We start from the raw sequence: 12,339 nt of genomic DNA, 5'->3' as shown, positions 1-12,339 counted from the left end.
ACATGGACGCCCGCTACGCCAGCGAGGTGCGGGATATCGTTGCCAACCGACCAGCGGCCAACCTGTATGAATACCTCAAGACCGAACTCATCCGCTGGCTCCCACTCTCGGAAGACCAGAAAGTGAGACAACTTCTGTCCGCAGAACTTGCCAAGCGCAAACCTTCGCAGTTATTCCGCCACATGCGTGCTCTCGCGGATAACATGGAAGTCCAGGAATCTTTCCTGCGATCACATTGGCTCCAACGCCTTCCACTGTACGTTCAGGCAATTCTGCGGGCTCAGCTGACGCTGCCTCTCGACCATTTCGCCGAGAGCGCTGATTGTGTCATCGAGGTCTCCTTGCCGCAGTTGTCGCCCACCATCCAAGCTGTCTCCGCACCGCTGAACACCATAGAGCTTGCACGCCGTATCGACGACATCGGTCGACAGCTCACCTACATTCAACAACGCCTGGGTGAACGTCTTTCCATGCACCAGCGCCGCCACTCTAAAAGCCGCGGCCGTAACAGCACTTCGTCGCGGCAACCGGATAACAACGGCCCGTGTTACTACCACCGACGCTTCAGGGACAGAGCCCGGCAATGTCGACCGCCCTGTTGCGCTGGGCATGCGGAAAACGCCAACGGCAGCTCTTAGAGACGGCCGCAAGCTGCCAACCCGGAGGCTGTCGCATCTTCGTCACCGACCAAATCACGAAGCAGCGGTTCCTTGTTGACAGGGGTTCCGACATTTGCTGCTACCCGCGATCCCATCTTCAAGGTCCTCGCCCGCCTACGTCATTCGAGCTCAGTGCGGTAAACCGCTCCACAATCAAGACGTACGGCTGGCTCCGCCTGCACATCCAGCTCAGAAACTTATGCCGTGACTTTCACTGGAATTTTGTCATCGCCGACGTCGCCGAGACAATAATCGGCTCAGACTTTCTGGCCCACTACAACCTCCTTCCGGACTGCCGCAACGACCTCCTCATCGATGCGATAACGAGTCATTCCAGCCACGGTGGTCTAGTGGTTATGGCGCTCGACTGCTGACCCGAAGGTCGCGGGATCGAATCCCGGCCGCGGCGGCTGCATTTTCGATGGAGGCGAAAATGTTTGAGGCGCGTGTGCTTAGATTTAGGTGCACGTTAAAGAACCCCAGGGGGTCGAAATTTCCGGAGCCCTCCACTACGGCGTCTCTCATAATGAAATCGTGGTTTTGGGACGTTAAACCCCAGATATTATTAACGGGTCATTCCACACCAGGCCAGCGAACGGCCGCCCAACAGCCAAGCATCAAGGTACCCAGCGTTGACAATCATTCGCCGTACCACGCCATCCTCGCCGAATTTCGCGGACTGACGCGCCCCAGCGGACTGCCACGCAAAGTGCAGCACACAACCGCGCACTACACCCGGACCACTTCAGGCACCCCAGTTTTCTGCCGCACCCGTCGCCTTGCCCCGGACCGCATGAGCATCGCCAAAGCAGAGTTCGAGGCCATGCTCCGCGAAGGAATCGGCCGCCGCTCTGACGATCCATGGGCCTCGCCACTTAACCTTGTTCCGAAGAATACCGAAGGCCGGCGGCCCTGTGGGGACTACAGTGCCCTGAACGCGCACCATCCCGGACAGGTACCCCGTCCACCACATACTCGGTTTCTCGGTTTCCAGCCAGAGCCCTTCGTCCAGGATCCGAGAACGTGACAACTCTGAAGGAATTCCTTGAGTTTTTGTCTCTCTGGAAGTTGCATGCAAAAGTGGCGGCTTCTTGAGCCAGTCGACAGCAGATGGGCTCCGTGTGACGTTGTGCAGCACTTTGGCTCTGTTAGAGTATTTAGAAGGAGAGGGTTTTAGATATTTATTGACATCTGTGGCCTACACACAGATACCCGTCAATCGGGATGACGTCCCGAAAACTGCAATCATCACTCCCTTTGGCTTGTTCGAGTTTCCCTTCATGAGCTTCGCCCTGAGGTACGCTGGACAAACATTTCAGCGCTTCATCGACGAAGTCGTCCGCGGCCTCGACTTTTGCTTCGTTTACCTTGACGACATACTGGTATTTTCCCGCGACGCCGAAGAGCACCACATGCACCTTCGTCTGCTGTTCCAACGCCTCGATGACCACGGTCTACTCGTCAATACCCAAAAAGTACGCTAGGCGATTAAGTCGTACGCTTCCTCGGCCACGAAGTTTCATTTGAGGGAACTCGGCCCTTGCCCCAACGCATCTCGTACCTGCAAAATTACCCTCAACCCACCACCGCTAAAGACCTTCGCCGTTTCCTCGGCATGCTGAACTTTTACAGGCGTTTCTTTCCACACGCAGCCGACTACCAGGCTCCCCTCCATGATGCTTTGGCTTGGGCTACGGGGAAACCAACCCGTCACGTGGACACCGACGTTAGCGAAAACTTTCGAAGAATGCAAAGCCGCCCTCTGCACCGCCACACTCCTCACCCGTCCCGTACCAGACGCTCCCTTGGGACTCTTCACGGACGCATCTAGCTTCGCCATCGGCGCCGCCCTCATGCAACGCGTGGACAACACCTGGCATCCCTTGGCGTTCTTCTCCAAGAAACTCGCAGCTCGGAAAGCGACCCCTTCAACCACCAGTTCCACCGACGAAACCACGATCACCGCCCCGACAAATTTGCCAGCCTGCTACAGAGAACTTCTGGCGATATACGAAGCAGTGCAACACTTTCGCCATATTTTCGAAGCACAGAACGGCACCATCTATAGCGACCACAAGCCTATTACCCACACCTTTCGTGTTCAAGGAGCTTGCAGCGCGCACGCACACTTTCCTCCGCGACGACACAGTCCGCAGGCCTTTCATGCCACCCTACAGCGGACCCTACCTGGTCGTCTGTCACGACGACAAGAACTTCACTCTGCGCCTGAACGGGAACGACGTCCGCGTCTCGATTGACCGGCTCAAGGCCGCATACATAGCTTCGAACGATCCGGGCAATGCCACTCCACCCACAGGCATCTATCCACAGCCGCCGACGTCGCAGCCCGCTTCGGTCACGACATGCTTTGGATGTCTGGTACGCCTCCCAGATTTCTACAGACCCTGAGGGCTCTGCACTCCGCGGCGGGGGGGGGGGGGGGGATGACGTGGAGACACACTGCGCACAAACCGGCGCAGCCTCCGCCTCGTCACTCGCTAGCCCTGCGTGACACTGCTGCATGCTACACCACGTAATCCGATAAGGGACAGCGCCGCCGCAGCGTCACCGGAGGCTTACGTCATCGACGGTGGCTTTAAAACCAAGCTGCCAAGCTCGGAAGTTATCATTCCTTCGCTACCCGACAAGCGCAGCGTCGGTATGCTCGCCCCGCTGATGCTACTTCGCTAATATAAACGGTTGTTAAGTTTTATGTTGGGATGCGTCCTTCCATCGACACGGCATCCCACAAACTCATCAAGTTAAGCAATGTTCCCTTCCGCGTCAGTATTATCGGGTAACTGAAGTAGTGAGACCAAGTCTTCACTGTGAGTAGTGGTTCCAGTTTGCATTGTCTTGGCCAAGTTATGAAAAGACAGGCAATTGACAACAATAAAAAATTGAGACGGTGTTGGGTGATCGTTGGATCCGCACGACTCTCTCACAATACCAAAGAAGTTCTCCAACTTATCTTGGCTCTGTCGAGATGTCAATAAATATCTAAAACCCTCTCCTTCTAAATACCCTAACAGAGCCAAAGTGCTGCACAACGTCACACGGAGCCCATCTGCTGTCGACTGGCTCAAGAAGCCGCCACTTTTGCATGCAACTTGCCAGCGAGACAAAAACTCAAGGAATTCCTTCAGAGTTGTCACGTTCTCGGATCCTGGACAAAGGGCTCTGGCTGGAAACCGAGAAGTCATGATCTTGATCAGTTTGTTTATAGCCCTGAAACAATGTGAAATTCACTATAGTATGCATTTCCTGCTCTAAAAAATGCACGAGTACTGGCTGCTCAGTTTTCCTTAAATGTGAACAGTAATTTTGCTTACGTGAAAAATGATAATATTGCATCGATCCGCCCCACGACGACTCCAATGTGTCCTTCTAGAAATTCAGGTCCTGTAAAAGACGGTCCCCAAACAGTTGAAACGCCAAAGTCACTCGCATCTTCTCAAAGCATGACCCTTACAAAAATGAATTTAGACAGTATATAGAGTGTCTAAACCCATTCTTAGCATGTCTATAGACTGTCTACATACATTTTTGTAAGGGATGAGACTGCAGATGTATCAGCGTGACACCGGGCATCGCCTTCAGCGTGATGTCCCCACCGTCGATCTTGAATGCCTCTCTCAAAGGTTGGATAGAAACCTGAAAATGTAGTTGTAAATAGTTGGAAAAGCTTAGTTTATACTCACTCGCTCAGTGCAACTAAACAAAATTAATTTGAGGTGATTACAAGCCATCAACATCACATCGAGTAGCGATCATCAAGGCAATGGATGGGAAGAAGCCGAATTTAAGTGGAACTTTTCATTTAGACAAAATACTTACCATCCCGTTCGGAGCATTCAGCGGGTGGCTGAGCAATGAGTTCCTCACACACTTGATCAAGTGGGTGAAATCAGACACAAAATGCAGGTGACGAGCAGGATCTACAGGGTGCTCAGTCTTGCAGGTGACGTTTCCTGACTCCACACCAATCCCCAAGATCTTCCACATGCGACGGTTCCAAGAGGCATCATCACACGTAATGAAGTCCACAAGAAGTCCACTGGCTTCAGCAAGTACTGTCGCTTCTATCAATATTTTAGCAAGGAGCTCCTGCTTTCGCATTCTCTCGAGTGGCAAAGCAACCTATGATATGCGTCCACTTTACTGTGAAGGGTATGAACATGACAACCATCCAGTGATCAGAAGGAATGCTATCTCCTCCTTCGGTGAAAGGGCCCATATCGGCAAATCCCTCAGTATGGCCAGATGACGTCACATTCAGGTGCTCAGATAGTTGAGCTCATCAACTAAGAGCCCTCCATGTCTGCTAAAAGTGCTCATGTGCATTGTTTTTTGTTTCAACTGTCTCAGTATTTTAGTGCTGAAACCGAAGCCACTCTTGTACAACCTCAAGTACCGCTTCAGTGTACTTTTGCTGGGCAGTGAGAGAATATTATGCTTAAGAAAATGTTCATAGACTTCAGCCATTTTCATCTTCATAAGAATACATCCTAAGATCCAATCTTTCGCGTACACATTACCCTTCGCACTTTTCTTTTTGCCAGCTGAAAAGCACTGTCGGACACAAGCTCGCTGTTTCAAGGCAGTGATGCAGTTTGTTCCCGCAAAACTTCCTCGGGCTTTAGGGAGTTCTCCTCCTGCATTTGCTTCAGCTGGTCTTTTAACTGAGCACAGCAAGAGAGGAGTCTCCTATTTCTTTGGGCTCCTGCTCGGAGTTTAGCCGTAGTGGTTTGGGTGCACCTTCTTATCGATCCCTGGAGCCTTGATTTTCGTGACTGAAGTGCTTTTCTGGTGTACCGGCACGAGATGCATGCTTGCCCTGCAAAGAGCAAGTAAGAGAAAAATGTATTTAGGAATCAAAATTACTTTATTTTGATAACATTTCTAAGAAGCAGTATAGTAAATTAACTTGTTTATTAGCACGTACTTGCATACATTTATTAAAATACACACAACACGCATAATCATACCTTCAGATTGTTTCGTTCCTGAGCATTTTTTGCTGGAGTACGTCCCGTTGCGGATGGTGACCTGCTGCTCTAGGCCTTGTGTCAAGTTGTTCTGGGGCATTTGGCTCGTTGGCAAGGCGCCTGGGCAGACGTGATACGAATCAGTCCTAAAAAGAACGTCCACCGCTTCTTCGCGGCTCAGAATGGTTCCCTTTTCGACAATGGAGCCGCAAAGATGCGCTATGTAAGTCACTTCAGATCCGTCGTGCCCTGTAAAGATAACTTCCAAGGTAAATGTAAATGGTAGCGAAGCTTCCATAGAAGCCCATACGTTCAGAAAATGGCTGCTCATCAGCTGCTCATGGGGCTTAGCGCCATCTGTGTGAGGAGGGAACACTTCCGGTGGAACAAAAAATAAAGCAGATGTGACGCAATATCCGGTAAAAAAAGTGACGTCATTTTGTTGGCACTAGCGCGAAATTTGACCTCAAAATATTTTTCTTAGGCCCCTGATCGCTAAGGACTCGCGCTAAGGAGAGCCGGCAAGCCCTCGGCGAAAGCGCTTGAAGCCAACGCTAGCTAAACTAATATCGACCCGTGACTAAACAGCGGTGTTTAAGTGTACCGTCGTGCAATTCGCCTTGGTTTTACCAGGAAACTTTATTCTCTGAGCTTTTATTCTGCGTTCGTGTCATCTTCCACGGCGTGAATAAAGTGGGCAACAGCGTACCTCTCATGTTTGCAGCGTTGCTTATTTGCTTCGCACATGCGCAGGGGAGTTAGAAAGCGCATTGCATGTGTCCTTCAGTTCTAACGAGAAGAAATGACGCCTGGTCACGCCAAAATAATATTTCAGTTTTATTACAGCGAAAGCTGTTATGAGATCATTTCACCGGCCGTTTTTGGCGCCGTAGTTGTCCGCCGCCGCCGCCGCCGCCGGTGTCCGTAACCAGTATCGCTCGAAATAAAAAAAAAACGAAATAAGAAAAAAATTCCAGGATGGAACGAGGTTCGAACCTGGGCCCTCTGCGTGGGAGCCCAGTATTCAACCTCTGAGCCATGTCGGTGCTTGAAACTGCTTTGCGAAAAGGTCCTATACAGGCTTCATGTCGGGAAGGAATCACATTAGCATATGCAATATAGCGTGGTAGAAGAGTAAAATAAGCACCAAGCGTCGCACAACGCGAATTCTGTAACCAGGCGTCACACAATGCGAATTGCGCAACGAGTAGGTTGTTGAATGCTTCCAACCCATTACAAAGGGCTCTGCCATAATTCTTCGTCTTCATCAGGCACAGCATCAACAAAGTGCGCATAATGCCTTACATTTGTTTAGCAGGTACCACGGCTCTACGTAAAATCACAAAAAATGGCACAGTGACTGCTGCCCTACTTCTCAAAAATTACAATGATTTATAGCGTAGTGGGTTGCTCGCAAGTGCACTTGTATTGGTAGCCAAGGAAGCCCATAAGCGCATGATCCATTTCCTCGCCCCGTCCCCTCGTCTCTCTCCCACGTCAACGTATGTTATACAGCATGACGGGAGAGGGAAATAGCGAGCGGGCGCCACCCAATGCAAATTACATAATTGGTGGGCCGTTTAAAGCTTCCACCCCATTACAAAGGACTGAGCCTTAATTCTTCATCGTCATCAGTCGTCGCGTCAACAAAGTGCACATAATGCCTTATAGACGTGTAGCTGGTGCCTCGCTTCTCCGAAGAATGAGGAATAATGGCTTAGTAATTGCTTCCAAACTTCCCAAATATTGTGATTTATGGAGTAGCGGGTACCTTTCCAGTGCACTTGTATTGTAGCATATGATTGTAGCTCCAAGAGAGCTTACAACTGGCTCTAGAAACGCCGCTGTTCCAGCTTTCGCTCTGACTGTGCTGCGGTTTCAGCGCAGGCCTTGCATTTTTCAATGATCACAATAACGCAATTTAACACACCCTACACAATGAGCAACAAATGTCATAATAAGTACAAAAAGTGCGTACGTACACTACGTGCACTATGTTTTGCCTTTTGTTCCGACAAATTAACCTTACGTGTAACGTATCAAGACATGCGAAATGTAGTGATTGTAGTGCGACAGATAACTTAGCGATCTGCTCACCGATAACAGGAAATATAGTAGGCACCGCGTGTTCACGAAGGAAACCGGGCAGCAGGAATACTGATCCATGAAAATCCAGCAAGCACAATACTCCGAACCGTTGCCCCGGTGTCTTATCTAGAAGAGAGGGCTCGCCAGGCGTACGCGTGTTGCTGTTGCATCCTTGAAACACCACATCGTTTCCGCGAGTACCGAAGAAAGCGTTCGGCTGTGAAATGTTAGCCGCCTCGTACCGTTGTCCGTTGAACACTGTAGCCAACACGTTCACCAACGATGAAACGCACCTCGCAACTTCGCGCACACCAAAATGAAATTCCCACCACAATAATTCACAGAACGCATGCAAGTGCGAAACACCAGAACACCTGAGGGGGCGTGTCGCCGCAGACGCACTTACGAGCGCGCCTTTCCATGCACCGCAAGGGCTGCACTGAATGACAATGACGTGCGCCTCTTTTCAGGGGGCGCTAAGAAAAAGGTTTTTCGTAAGAATTAAACACTGTCGTACATTCTTGGCACAATGCGCCTACATAATATTGTTCGGGAAATAAATGTAATTTGTAAAACATAAAGATTGCTTTACGTTTGAATAAAACTTGCTTTTTCGCTATTAGTGTTTGCTCCCTCCAAACATAGTCGCGCTTCAATCGCAGCACCCATACCTCCCCATGCTGGTGTCGTTGGCAATAGGTTCTGAACCGTTTTTCGCCCGAAGCTTCGCGACCTATTTCAATCGACCTTGTAACTTCTCTTTCGCAGACAACTTCTTCCGTCTGGTGCAGTCGCGGCCACTGTTAGAGGGAACACGGAGCGGGTGACCGCGCTCCGCGGAGCGCCAGGACGGGCGCCGTGCGAACTATTTCGGCGCAAGCGCAATCAGCGCCACAGGCGGAGTTAGCTGCGCGTCGCCTGCTACGGTGCCTCCCACTTCGCCTCGAGCGGCGAAACCTATATTGCAACAGTATTGAAAGTTGGGCTAGCTGGTACGGCAGCATGTTTGTGTACAGCGCGAGGAACGACGAAGACGGTAATAGCAGAAGGCACACGGACGAACGCTGACTCGCAACTAAAACGATTTATTTGAATAACACATGTACCTAAAAACAAAACACACATCAACACTGCGCAGAAGCGTGAAAAAACCGATGGAAAGAGTAACAGCGAATCACCTAACGGCACACGTGCTGAAAAGATATGCGAGCTCCTTGTCCGTAAGAGACAAGGATGCCTCACTTACGCATGCGTCACCCATTCGGTTGATATGAAAGGCCTCTATCATTTCTCTAGCGGTCTGGGAACTATCAGTTCCCAGACCACTACAAATAATCAGTTGCGAGTTAGCGCTCGTCCGTGTCCCTTCTGTTATTACCGTCTTCGTCGTTCCTCGCGCTGTCGGGATCGAATCCCGGCCGCGGCGGCTGCATTTTCGATGGAGGCGAAAGTGTTTGAGGCCCGTGTACTTAGATTTAGGTGCACGTTAAAGAACCCCAGGTGGTCGAAATTTCCGGAGCCCTCCACTACGGCGTCTCTCATAATCATATCGTGGTTTTGGGACGTTAAACCCCAGATATTATTATTATTATCCTCGCGCTGTACACAAACATGAAACCTAGATTAAAGACAAAAAGAGAAATTTCCAACCAGAAGGTTTATTTTAAGAAACCCGACGTTTCAATGCCTGACCGGCTTCTTCTTCATGGGTGAGATGGCCCGAGGTGAACGGCGCTTATATGCGCTTTCTTGCGGACAGTTGCCGCAAGCCTTGGCAATAGAGGAGGGGCAAGGTCCCCGTGGTGCGGTTGATGTTTTCCGCTGTATTCTGTATGTGCCACGACTCGAGGAGAAGCCGCCGGCGCCAACAGCATTCCTGTTCCAGGATCACCGCATCGTCAGGACTAATGCGGTGGTCAATAGATTTCTCTTTTTGTCTTTAGTCTTTCACCCAACCAGGCAGACTGCTGCCGAATGTTTACCTTTAATTGAAACCTAGATTGCGCGCGTGCTTTGGAATGCACAAACCCTGTAGCAATGGCGCGTCAATAGATACTATTCTAAATCAGTTATGAAAGCGCGCAGGCATGCTGTACGCCTAAAATATTAACAGCGCCTTTTACTTCTAAAAGTTCTCTTTGATCACAGAGGTTGGGTTTCAGAATTGGCATGCTAAGGAAGTAAAACAATCACACGACAAACAAGAGATATTGATAAATCTGTGCTTCAGATTTATTACATATACGATGAAGCCAAGACCACGGCTGCAAATGAAGCTTAGATGATGGTCTCCTTCCTTTCGGAGACAATCGAGGCAGCAGGGTGCAATGTCCGAACCAATGACGAAGGCGAATTTTAGTACCTGGTTGCATCTCTCCCGGGGGCAATCGCGGCAGCCATCCTACGTGGCAGGGAACTGTATAACGAATCCACAAGGGTGGCATCCAGCTTAAGGCGTTCCCATTCAGCGTGGACAGCTCTCGAAAGGCTCTCCCTTGACATTCCATGGAAGATCTTGGATGCGAGTGCCGCTTTCATTTGGCCCTAAATATTTTCAATAATATTGAAGTCTGGTGACTGGGGCGGCCACTCTAAAACGGCGATGTTGAGCTGGCGTAGTAGGGCTTCAACTTCCTTCGAAGTGTGCACAGGCGAACGGTCGTGTTGGAATACAGGACCAGCCCCGGAGAAGTGCACCTTTGCAAGTTCGCGATGGGCCACTGTGGTCAAAATTTCGCAGTACTTGTTCGCTGTGAACTTGCCGTCGATTCTCACAAGAGGTCCGAGACCGCCTTTTGTGATCATGCCCCAGACACTTACAGTTGACCTTCCGCTTTTCGAGACTCTTTGTATCAACTTTGGCTGGTACGTGCATCAAGGAAAAAAAGAAAAGAACATTTGGGTGTCTAGACTACCGATTGTGAACGCATAAAATAGGGAAACGTACAGATAGCTGAAGCCGTTACTAACTTGTTCAAGCTATGTTTAAACGTGCAGTGTTTGAAATGCCTTTACGATTAACCGCAGTCTCATAAGTCGTCATTGGGTTCTTCTAAACGATTTCGGTGCACGTTAATGATTCCTAGGTGGTCAAAATTAATCCGGATCCCTCCCCCCCCCCCCCCACGACGCGTCGCATCGCCTGTGTAGCGTCGGCCGTTAAACCTCATAATCAATAATCGTCATGAAAACGAAAGCATCCGGGAGTCTCGAGATGTATGCATGTAAACGGAATGACACAGTCATTTAAACGTATTCACAGAGCAAAATTGGAAGCCCATGCTGGAAGCACATTTCTTTCTTACAAAAAGCACGTTTGCAAAAACACATTCTCGTGTAGCTTAGCGGGTGTTGTCAGGGCGCGAAATACGGGCTTGCTGATCGCAGGTTGTAGTGAACGTGCACTCGCCTGTGAAGACGACTTGCTTCCACTCCTCAGTTGAAAGTTGCGCATGCTGTCGAGAAAACTGCAGCCTTTTTTCTTTGTTCTGAGATCGAAGAAGAGGCTTTTCGGCTGCAATCCTGCTCTTCAAACCCGCTTCCCGGAGGCGCCGCTTGACCGTTGTCACGGATGCTCTCAAGCCGAGGTTATTTCTTATTTGCTGAGCAGAGAGACCTGGCTTCACGGCTGCCGCCGCAACGATCCAAGCATCCTCTTGTTCAGTCGTAACTCGAGACCTCGGCTTCCGCGGAGCATCCTTGATCCGGCGGCAAGATTTAAATGCTCTTACGATCCTGTTGACTGTCTTGAGCGTTCTTCCCGTCGCTTCGGCGATTTTTCGCTGCGACCTACCCTTGAAATAGAGCTCGACGATTTCCCAGCACTCATTCTCAGGAACTCTGGCCACGCCGGAAGGTATTGCTTTGACGAAATGCCACACTAAGAACACACGCAGCCCCTTTTAAACTCATAACGAGCAGAGTTTCATCAAAAGGTGGGCGTAACTTTCGTCGCCTAAATGCGCTGTTTGACATGTGAAGCATCCAAGGCACACGCTGTTAATCTTATGCCACGTGCCCTATTTCCTTTTGTAACCAAGTGAAATTTCAGCGACCAACTTCATTTTGCGACGAAAACGAACGTCTGAAATTCGAAGCCGAATACTGGGTGTAGCATGAACGGCGCGCCCAGATAACCCAGTTCAAATACTTTCTATCGAGCTCCATAGCTACAGTACTTTGAACCAGAGCGCGTGCGGCGAAGTGAGAGGCACCGTAGCAGACGACGCGCAGCCAACTCCGCCTCTGGCGCTGAGTGCGCTTGCGCCGCAATACTTCGCGCGGCGCCCGCTTGGCGGCCCGAAGAAAGCGGCCACGCGTGCCGCGTTCTCTCTAACAGTGACCGCGACTGTACATCGTGAGCTTGCAGTATACAGATCCCTCAAGGCCCGGTAGGTTGTGAGAACTCCAGTACACGGAAGGCACATCGAGAGAGCGAAGGTCTAACACAGACTGTACTCAAGACAGCTCCGATTCAGGTGCGTCGACTTGAAAATGTGACGTACCAAGTGGAGCGAGTTCACTCTGAGCATCATTGTTCAGCAGACGGTCTCTTGGGATCATTACAACACACTGAAGACTTCTTGCGCTTTCTTGGCGCCCAA

The 12,339-nt window shown here is 50.3% G+C and overlaps 1 protein-coding gene across 1 annotated transcript in view; it reads right to left on the bottom strand.

Moving 5' to 3' along the window:
- The window catches only part of LOC119390975 (uncharacterized), a 232,878-nt gene that overhangs the window by 15,464 nt on the left and 205,075 nt on the right, over positions 1 to 12,339 (bottom strand). The gene's annotated exons all lie outside the window — the stretch shown is intronic.

The sequence above is a fragment of the Rhipicephalus sanguineus genome, chromosome 4 (assembly GCF_013339695.2).
Source record: "Rhipicephalus sanguineus isolate Rsan-2018 chromosome 4, BIME_Rsan_1.4, whole genome shotgun sequence".
Lineage (NCBI taxonomy): Eukaryota > Metazoa > Arthropoda > Arachnida > Ixodida > Ixodidae > Rhipicephalus > Rhipicephalus sanguineus.
Note: the sequence above shows the minus strand (reverse complement) of the source record. Positions and strands in the feature narration are given on the sequence as shown.